Source organism: Microtus pennsylvanicus, chromosome 2, assembly GCF_037038515.1.
Source record: "Microtus pennsylvanicus isolate mMicPen1 chromosome 2, mMicPen1.hap1, whole genome shotgun sequence".
Classification (NCBI taxonomy): Eukaryota; Metazoa; Chordata; class Mammalia; order Rodentia; family Cricetidae; genus Microtus; species Microtus pennsylvanicus.
In genome coordinates, this window is record NC_134580.1 from 60,931,285 (window position 1) to 60,941,713 (window position 10,429).

The 10,429-nt window shown below is 49.8% G+C and overlaps 1 pseudogene; it reads right to left on the minus strand.

The window, feature by feature from the left end:
* Window positions 1–8,337: 8,337 nt before the first annotated feature.
* Window positions 8,338–9,001, minus strand: LOC142844822 (small ribosomal subunit protein eS7-like; annotated as a pseudogene).
* Window positions 9,002–10,429: the final 1,428 nt, after the last annotated feature.

A 10,429-nucleotide genomic window follows, 5' to 3' on the forward strand; every position in this document is an offset into this window, starting at 1 on the left:
TGTGCTAGGCTCCCAGGTCTCCTGTCCACCAAGACCTGGGTAAAGTTGCTGTAAATAGACCCGAGCTCTTATCGAAGAGGCTGTCTGCTACCTGTTTGCTTATCTACATCGTTCATTTGGTGAACTGTTGTTTAGCCATCAGGGTAGGAAAGGCTGTGACCACCTCTCTATTGGTACAGGCATCTTCTCAAGGTGTTAGGTTGTTTGTTCTTAAGTTGCTTACTCATTTCGTTTCTGCAATTGCAGTGTGATGGACAGGGTGAATAAGGTGAGCTCCGACCACTTCCCTGCCTTTAAAATCCTAAACCACCATGGACCCTGTCAGTGCGAAACTGTCATGTGTGATCTGGGCGACATTTCCCAGCATCCTCGTTGCATGCTTATAGGACATGTGACCTTTTGAGTCCTTGAGGAAGCACTGTGTACACAATGGGAAACCCTACAAAGGCTTCCTTCTCACAGAGCTGGAGGCAGCAGTCAGCTGGAAACAGGGCAGGGAGGGAGGCAGCCACTCTGCTGACATCTGGGTGTCTGGCTTCTAGAAACCTGCTGCTCAGACCCAGAGCCTCACTTCAGTGTCCATAGACTCGGGTGCCAATGAGCTAGATCAACTTCCTCTGACAGGGAGGGGAGGAGGAAGAAAGTTGCCTCTGAGATTAAAACATAATTAATAGTCTTCTAATCATGGAGCTATAAATAGATCAAGACAGCTCTTTGTATGCTGAGTTGGAGTGAGCACAAAGAATTAGGAGGCAGGAAGGGGACACAGGAAGCAGGAAGGGGGCACAGGAAGCAGGAAGGGGCACAGGAAGCAGGAAGGGGAAACAGGAGGCAGGAAGGGGACACAGGAAGCAGGAAGGGGGCACAGGAAGCAGGAAGGGGGAACAGGAAGCAGGAAGGGGGAACAGGAAGCAGGAAGGGGGAACAGGAAGCAGGAAGGGTGTTGTAGTAGGAGCGGCAGGGCTGCGTCCCGCCACCCGGCCGCCCTCACAGCTAGCTTTACTGGAAATAATTACACGGAAACTGTATTCTTTTAAACACTGCCTGGCCCATTAGTTTTAGCCTCTTAACCCATTTTTAATAATCTATGTAGCATCATGAGGTGCGCTTACCAGAAAAGATCTTAACCTGCGTCTGTCTGGAGTGGGAGAACCATGGTGACTCCTCGACTCAGCTTCTTTCTCCCAGCATTCTGTTCTGTTTACTCCACCCACCTAAGGGTTGGCCTATCAAATGGGCTTAGGCAGTTTCTTTATTAATTAACCAATGAAAGCAACAGATTAGAAAGAAATCACTCCCACATCAGAAGGGGACACAGGAAGCAGGAAGGGGACACAGGAAGCAGGAAGAGGACACAGGAAGCAGGAAGGGGACACAGGAAGCAGGAAGGGGACACAGGCAGCAGGAAGGGGACACAGGAAGCAGGAAGGGGACACAGGAAGCAGGAAGGGGACACAGGAAGCAGGAAGGGGACACAGGCAGCAGAAGGGGACACAGGCAGCAGGAAGGGGACACAGGCAGCAGGAAGGGGGGCACAGACAGCAGGAAGGGGGGCACAGAAAGCAGGAAGGGGGCACAGGAAGAGAACTGTGTACCAAAGATAAAAGAAGTGTAAAGATTTTTTTTTCCCATACTGCTATGTTGGAGGAAAGATGTGACCTTACTTAATTGTGGTTATCTCTAAGGGGGACCTGGATGACAAAGGCAAGTTGAGAAGAGAGCCTTTATGCGGCATTCCTTTTGGTATATTTTAAATTTTTAATCACATGAACAATTGCTTATTCAAAAACTAAATCATATAACCAGGATAACAACAATAATAAAAATGATTAGCTGTAAAATTATGTTAATATAGGATTATAGTAATATAATTATATGTTAACTGCAATATTTTTGTAGCTATACACACCAATAACTTACTATAATATAAACACTGGAAAAAACAAATAATAAAGCAAGTGGACCTGAAGCCAGCTACTGGCTGGATAGCTGCAGCTTGGAGCCTATATTTGCCTATATAACTAAAGAGCATCTATTATCTCTACACTAACTACAGGCACAGCACATAGGGGAGTAGGTGACTGCCGTTTTCACCAGTTTGGGACCCTTCTGTGGGTGGAGGGCCAAAGCCATGGGGATATTGGGACAGATGAGCAAGGAGACAGTGGGATGCCCTGGGCTAAGCTAGGCAGGCTGTGCCCTTGAAAGGTGCTGTGCCTGGATTCAGGAACAGAAGTGGGCTGTAAATTCTGTACTAGCTCCCCTCCCCACCCCCAAAGAGCAGGTTCTGCTCCAGAGCTGAGTCTCTGGCTTCCTCTTGGCTTCTGTTACTTTGGCCACCACAGGATAAACACTGGACTTACACAGTCCTAGAATTTGGTCCTGGCCAGGTCATTGGGGGGTTTCTTGGGTTGGCCTTGTTTGAGAAGCCCTAGGCCTTAAAACTCTTTCCCCGTGGTCTAGCTTCTCCTGTCCACTCACATGGGAATCCCACTGTTGAGTGGGGTGACCGCTGCTCCAGGGTGAGCCAGAGTTACCACACCATCCCACTCTTCTCAGTTCCCAGGAAAGAGGAGCGGTCATGGGACAAAAAGTGGTTAGCTCTTCCCCTAGCTTTTCTGCTGGGTGACAGTGGGGCTGGGGCTGTCAGAGCTAAGTGAGCAGGGCTGGGGCAGCCTGTGTCACCCCACACATGCAGTCTTTTCTCCCTGTGACTCCTCTTTTAAACGAGAGAAAATCAAGCCCAGAAATATAAAGGTTGCAGTGTGTGCTTCAACGAGAACTCTTGTCTTCCAGCGGATCTCAGTAGGCTCCCTCCGCACTTGAGGACCTGAAACCACAGACACAGCAGAGAGAAGAAAACATCCCCTAATGTTATCTATCGTCCCTTTACTGAAGGCACCAGTCGCTTTCTCTAGAGATGGAAAAACATCTTGCCAGGAGGCAGAGACTATGGAAAACTGCTAACAAATCGCCACTGCTTGCTATTAAAAGGATCGATAAGATAAGGCTAAGAAAAATGACTGAGGGAGGCCTCACATTTTGAGTATTAATGGGGGGACAAGGCACTTGGCATCCGGGAACAGTCTCTGGCTGGGCCAGGGCATGCCATTCACCTCCTCCTGCATAAACCCCAGCAGCTTCACTCATTGCCTTCAGGCCTGAGTTATGGATGCTAGTCTGGAGAAAGCAAATTACTTTGGGAGAACCAGGTATCAGAGAAGCTGCTTTCTTTATCTTAGCAACGTTGAAGATTTTATTCACAAGGGTTCTCACGGGGTGTCGTTAGGATGGGGTGTGTATTTATCGGGGCTGTGCCAAGCCAGAAAAGTACCCAGGCATGCAGATGACTCCATGCTATCGCAGTCCTGCCCTGGTGCTGTGGACACTGCTTGACTGGACATCTTGTCCTTGGAGTGCCTCTCGTCACCTCAGCCGATGGTCCTGAGGAGGACAGGCAGATCCCACAGTCAAGTGGGCACTTTAGGGGAAGTGAAGCGGGATCTTCTGCCTATTGACCTCTCCCCAAAAGGCTGACCTTTCGTCACCCAAGAGGGGGGCACCAGGCATCCACAGCTGAGCTTTGACTTACAAATTTCTGTCCCTCTTCTCACCTTTATGGCTGCCAGCTATGCAGCTGTAGCAACAGGGAGACTCTAGGGAGATCAAGGGAGTCTCCTTAGTGGAGAGTTTGCCTTGCCTCGCTTTTGTCCGCAGGACTTCCAGCTCTTGGGCCCTTCCATATACTACAACTTCCCACGCAAGCATCTCTGAACTTGTAGACGCTCCCTCACTTACCTCCTCAGGAATCACTCCAGAGATTCCACCGCCCCTGTAAAAAGCAAGTCTCGAAGGCAGAGGTTGCCTGAGAGGACTGGCTGAAGGTGTCCAGTGTCACGGGTGGCAGCTCCCGTCAAGGATTTAAGAGTCTGCGCCTCGTGCCAATGCAAGCTGTCTTTGGACAAATGGTTTGGGCTTTCTGATGGCTCCTCAGTTTTCTGCCCCATGTGCCCTTTAATGCTCCACTCTCTTCTGCTCCAGGGAGCTCTGGTTCGCTAAGTTTTGGAAGTTTGCATTCAGGGAAGTTGGGACCTGACGGAACTGTGACTCCAGAAAACCCCAATCCAAACACTCCTTACATCTACCTGGAATCAGCCTTATCTGCCTGGAACAGCTCCTCTGTGTCCCTGACTCAGGAAAACCAACTTGATGCTACTGCCAGAAACTGAGCAGAACCACAGGAGGCAAGGGGCCTGGATAGCAGGAGGCTTCAGGGCTAGCCGACTCCAAGAGAGCTGGCGTACAGACAAAAAGTGGCTGATCCGGGTGCCCATCCTTGAGGACTGAGGCCAGCCTTCCTCTTTTCAGGTCTTGTACCAGCTTGCAGCCCACACCTCTTCTGTGCCCTTAGACTTTCAACTGGCGTTTCTATTCTGCCGAGCAGCCAGAGACAAAGGCCACTGAAAACAGGCTACAAAAGACATTTTATAAAAATGCAAAAGGGTACTGCTAGAAACAGCTGTGTCCTCTTACCTGGGACCTAGCTTCGTGGGGACAGATAGAATCTGTCTTCTCACAAGGAGACTTAAACTGTCAGCAAGGTACAGACTCGGGTTTGGCCTTGGGGCTCTTTACCTGCCAGTGGACACAAGTGTTGGTCTGGGAGGTTCCTCGCCTGAATATCGTTAGGGGACCTGTCATCCTTAGTTGGCCTGAAGGTGGCAGCTCTTTCCAGGTCTGCAATGCACTGAGAATCTGCTTTTCTGAAGCCCTTCAAAGTAGGCCAGCTTCCCTCTCCCTGCCTGGACCGCATCCAGCATAGGCAGATTATGAAACAGACTCACTTCTGTTTTCAGAGATTTGTTGGTAGAACCCAGGCTGCAGCCCACTGCTCCTGAGCGGGGCTGCTGGCACAGAGCGGGCCTGGAAGCAGGGCAAGCCTCTGAAGGGCAGCATAGGATTCTGGGAAGGCCTCAGGAGTCCAGTTGCTGTGGTATAAGTGCACACTGGGGTACTTGCAAGGCCTGTGGCCTTGGCCCAGAGTACAAACCCATCTGAGGAAAACTGGAGTAGCCACTACTTTCTCTCTGCCTCCCTGGCCTTCCATCTTCCTCCTGAACTGGTAAAATTGCTGAGTCACTAGGCCAAGTGACTTGGAATAGTATAGGTGAAGCCTGTGGAATGATGGAGGCACCTGTAGGGCCAGCAAAAATTCAAAGCTGGTGTCCAGTGTAGCAGGAGTTGAGAGCCTCAGACCACACCATGAGATGTCGTGTGCACCTCTGCCGAGCATGCTGGGACTTCAGCTCCAGCCTCCACAACCCAGGAGTGTCTGATAAAGATGAAAACAATTTTGGCTAAGGTTGATGTAGTTATGTGGCCATCATCCTTCCAGGGAATTTTGCCTACTGGTTGGTTTAATGAAAATGGCCCTTGCACTGCTGCTATTCAATGATGAAGGCTGAAGCCGAGGCACACAGAGTGCACACCACTTGTCCAAGGCCGTGCAGCAAATTAGCGCTTCTAAGGTTCAAACCAAGGCCATCTCTAACAGGGCTCAAGAACTGAGCAATGGTGATTGTTAACGATACAGTGAGCCTTGCCTTCCACACAGACAAGACACAGCGTCTCAGACAGGCAGGTTTCTGTGCGAGCACAGCATGTCATGCAACCATTAGCCCAAAAGGAGAACTCTGGGGTCCAAGGGACAGCTGCACAGAGCTATGGGAAGCCACGTTGGGGCGGGGAGAGGCAGAACAAATGAGTCCATATTGAATTCATTCCCAAGGTGCCAGGCCTCTCCTGGGCCCCTTCCTCGACACCTTGGCTCTGCCATTCCATCTCCAGCCCCTAAATGAGTCGGTGCAGCCCCTAACAAGACAGCAGACCCCTGGGGAATAGCAGCAGTGGATTAACGAGTGCACAGTGCCCGGCAGGAACTGCACAAACATTAGGATGGAAATTAAGCAGAAGAAGAGATGGATTGGAATGGACTTTGGAGACTTCTTTTTTTCCATTCTGTAGATTGCTTTTCAAGGGGAAAAGTAAACAGCAATAGAAAACAATTGTTCAAGGAGGGAGAGACTCTGGCTTCCTGCTCCGAACCTGACTTTCTGCCTCCCACAGCTTCATCAGTCTTGAAGCTCGGTGTCCTGGCCTGGGTGTGTAGGGCGGGGGCTGACAGAAATGCGTGTCTACATCAATAACCTTTTCTGAGCTGGAGTACACAGGGTGCCTGGGGGTGAGAGTAGCCGCAGCCGTATTGCCTCAGCTCTGAAGTTAGAACCACTAACTGCTGCCCGCAACATTCTCAGCTATCCCCGGGGCTTTTAAAAAAATCTCCAGCTTTTCCAGAGTTTCTGTGTGGAAGGGGCATCCTAGCATCCTCCTCCCGCACAGCCAAGCAGCCATTTTATTCCTTAGCCTCTCCTCTGCCACCCATCCTCGCCCTTTCCCTCATCCACCTCCATTCAGTTCCCATCTCAGCATCTGCCCGTTAACGATTCCTGGGTGATTCCAGGTGCCTGAGGAGGTTGGACTCTCATAACTGTATTAAGACCATTTGACAGGACCAAGCCCTCTGTCTTCTATTTCTGTCTGGTTCAACATCTACCAGGCCATGTTAATGGCTGGAATAAATGTGAGGGAGAGGATCCATCAAGGTTTTCTGGAAGCAGGAGACAGCACAGGGTGTCAAGAGCCTTGCATTCATATCTATAAGGAGATTTATGACTTATGCTCTTGACTAATAAGAAGCCTGCCCAGACCTAGATGGACCAAAAAATCCTCTTTCTGGGGGTGGGGGGGGTGTTTTCTGACTTGGAGTTAAATTTATTGCATTCAATATTTTATCTCAGTACCAAATCATAAGGCTAAATGGAGCTCAGATGACATCTCTCCTGCTCTGGCTCTCTCCTTGAACCCCTGCTCTGTCTTGGCCTGACCCAGGACATTTACGTTGTTAGATATGAAGAGGTTAGTGCCGGAAGTCAGGACTCCTGGGTGGAGGATTTGACAGGCATGTTGGCCATTTAGTCAGGCCATCTGCCTTGGCTCAAGAATTGAACCTAACTTCGCTGCATCCCAGCCACCATCGACTCTGCCCTCAGGGTTAGCTGTGAGTCACAGAAGCATTAGGACTGCCACAGAGGACACAGAACAAGCAGGGTCAGCTGTGGGTCTCACTGCCACGGAGGACACGGAACAAGCAGGGCCAGCTGTGGGTCTCACTGCCACGGAGGACACGGAACAAGCAGGGCCAGCTGTGGGTCTCACTGCCACGGAGGACACGGAACAAGCAGGGCCAGCTGTGGGTCTCACTGCCACGGAGGACACGGAACAAGCAGGGTCAGCTGTGGGTCTCACTGCCACGGAGGACACAGAACAAGCAGGGTCAGCTGTGGGTCTCACTGCCACGGAGGACACAGAACAAGGAAGCACAGTGGCCACGTGGGTGTGACAAGGGGCCTCTTGCTCTTGTCAGAGAGAAACAGTGAGGACCCTGACTGTCACCTGTGGGTGTGGCTTGGGACACTTAGGCCCAAGACTTTGTTAATAGTCCGGTTTATAGCTGGGGAAGCCTAGACTTAGAGAACTTAAGGACCTTCTCCAGGGCCACGTGGATATTCTGTCATGATGGGATTTTATTCCTAGCTGAGGGCTGAACCCGACAGTTAACAGTGAAGCCTTGCCCCTAGCCCCTGAGGGCCACAGACAACTAAACACTCGGTGGTAGGAAAGAGTGAGGTACTGTTTCCTTTCCTCTGGCTCCTGAAAAGCACTCCTCTCTGTCTCTCTGGAGAAGGTTTTGCTCCTCAGTTTGATGGGTTGCTGGGGGGTTTTAGGGAGAGAGAAGCTTGACACCTTTAAGCCCAGAAGGAACTCCAGGTTTATTTCCCATCTGTTCCGGGCAGCCAGCCTGCTGTTTACACATTAGTATGGGGAAATGAAACTGATGTGCAATGCCCTTTAGTATGCTGTGAATATATCTTATTACCATTGGTTAATAAAGAAGCTGACTTGACCAATAGCCAGGTAGGAAATCTAAGCAAAGATACAGGGAAAATGAAGGCAGAGTCTGGGAGGTGCCTGCAGCTGCCAGAGAAGAAAGATGTGAGGTAACAAGCTGCAAGCCTCGTGGTAAAATATAGAAGAATAGATATAGGTTAACTTAAGTTGTAAGAGCTAGTTAATAATAAGCCTGAGCCAATAGGCCACACAATTATGATTAATATCAAACCTCCAAACAATTATTTTGTAAGTGGCTGCAGGGACAGGCAGATGGGAGAGAAACCTCTAGTTAAAGAAACACCCGTTTTACGTGAGCTGAGCCAACAGTTTTTTTTTTTTTTACACGAATGACACTTTATTCAGTCATTTTCTTTACAACTGAAACTCTGGGAATTCAAAATTAACATCCTTGCCCGTGAGCTTCTTGTACACACCAGAAAAAGTTTCCACCTTGTGCTCCACGTTGTTCTGCTGTGCTTTGTCTAAATGAACCTTTATGAGCCTGCTGCCGTCCAGTTTCACTCGGATCCTCTTGCCCACAATCTCACTTGGGAAGACCAAGTCCTCAAGGATGGCGTCGTGCACTGCGGTGAGTGTGCGGCTTCTGGGGCGCTTCTGCTTATTTTTCGTACGGCTTTTCCGAGTTGGCTTGGGCAGAATCCTCCTCTGAGCAATGAAGACTGAACTTTTTCTCCAATTCACGAACCAGCCGGACTTGGATTTTTTGGAAGGATTTCAGCTGAGGAACTGGTACAAAAATGATGATGGCTTTCCGGCCACCACCAACTTCAATTTCCTTGGCCGCAGTAATGTTGAGCTCCCGCAGCTGCGCCTTGAGATCCGAGTTCATCTCCAGCTCGAGCAGCGCCTGAGAGATGCCGGACTCGAACTCGTCCGGCTTCTCGCCATTGGGCTTGACGATCTTGGCGCTCGAGCTGAACATGGCTCGCCCTTACGGAGTGCCGGCTTGGAAAGAGGCCCAGCTCTCGCGAGAACTTGAGCCAACAGTTTTATCATTACCTCCATGAGCTTCGGTTTGGCAACTGAAGTGACTTTGTAGCCTGAGGCTTCTAGAGCCTTCAATGCAACATGGCCACGGAATGGAGCTTGGCTTTCCATGGTCCTTTTGCTAGATGGACCTATCCGAGGCAAAAGTGTAAGTGTGGCCATGAACAGCCGGAAGTCAGCTTTGCAGGGCTTTAAATGGAACAGGGTGAATCTGGTGTCTATTTTCAGCAGGCAGTTGGGGATGCTAATGGCCTGTGACTCAAAGACAGAGCAGGTGCTTTGACCAGCCTGACAGTTGCAAGATGGCTGCATTCCTGGAGGTACACCATTGACTGAAAGCTTCAGGGTAGCAAGAGGCCAAGCCCTTTCCTCTCTCCTCAGGAAAGCTCCCGGCCCCCACAGAAGCTACTATTGGGTGTTTGCTCCAAACCCTCCTCTGTCCCAGGCCTGAGCGACTGCCATTCCCCCCTCTCCTTCTGTGATTTCTAAGTTTCTGGTTCTTTCATTTGGTTGACAATCACATGGCCTGGCTTACTTCACTTAGCACAATGTCTTCCAAGTTCGTCTACCTTGTTGAAAATGGTAAGATTTTTTTCTTTTTAAGGATGAATTCTTTTCCATCATGCATATATACCATGTTTTTTCCATATACCTGCTGCTGATGGTTTAGGTTGCTTCCATATTTGACTGTTATGAACAGTGATGAGATGAACATAGGATTATAGGTGTCTCTTGGACATGCTAACTTCATTTCCTGGGGATTTAGACTCGGGATTGGAATTACTAGATCATATACAGTACTTTATTGCTAATTTTTCAAAACCCTCTAGTGTTTTTCATGATAGCCGAACTAATCTGCATCCCCACCCACACTGTATAGTTTCTTATGAAAGGAATCTTAAAAATGCTGCACCCTGCTCATAGTGAAAGGGTGGTGATTTGTGTGTAAAATAAAATCCAACCTTTAATTTTCCGTTGGTGCCTCCCACCCCTCCCTCAGTCTTTCTCTCCAAAGTCCTTACACAAGACCAGAGACGGCGACCCCCAGCGGACGACATCTGTCAGCTCCATTTTATTCACATTGCTCTATTCACGGGAGGTAGGCAGAGTCTGTGACTGACACCCAGAGGTCAAAGGCCCAGGGGTGCACTCAGACATGTGCGTCTGTGAGTTTGGGCAAGTGACCTAACTCTGTCTGACCAGAATTAAGAATGCAAGCCTCCAGTAGTTACCAGTAACCATGGTGAGTCATGCCTCCAGTAGTCACCAGTAACCATGGTAAGGCAGACTCACATGCTGAGTGTGCTCTGACTCGCTCTGTGTCGCTCAGAATTGTGAGCGACGTGTTACCTCCTACTCCATGGAGCCACATAAGGGGTGAGGAGTGGGAGTGGGTGGAGGTGGGCGGGGG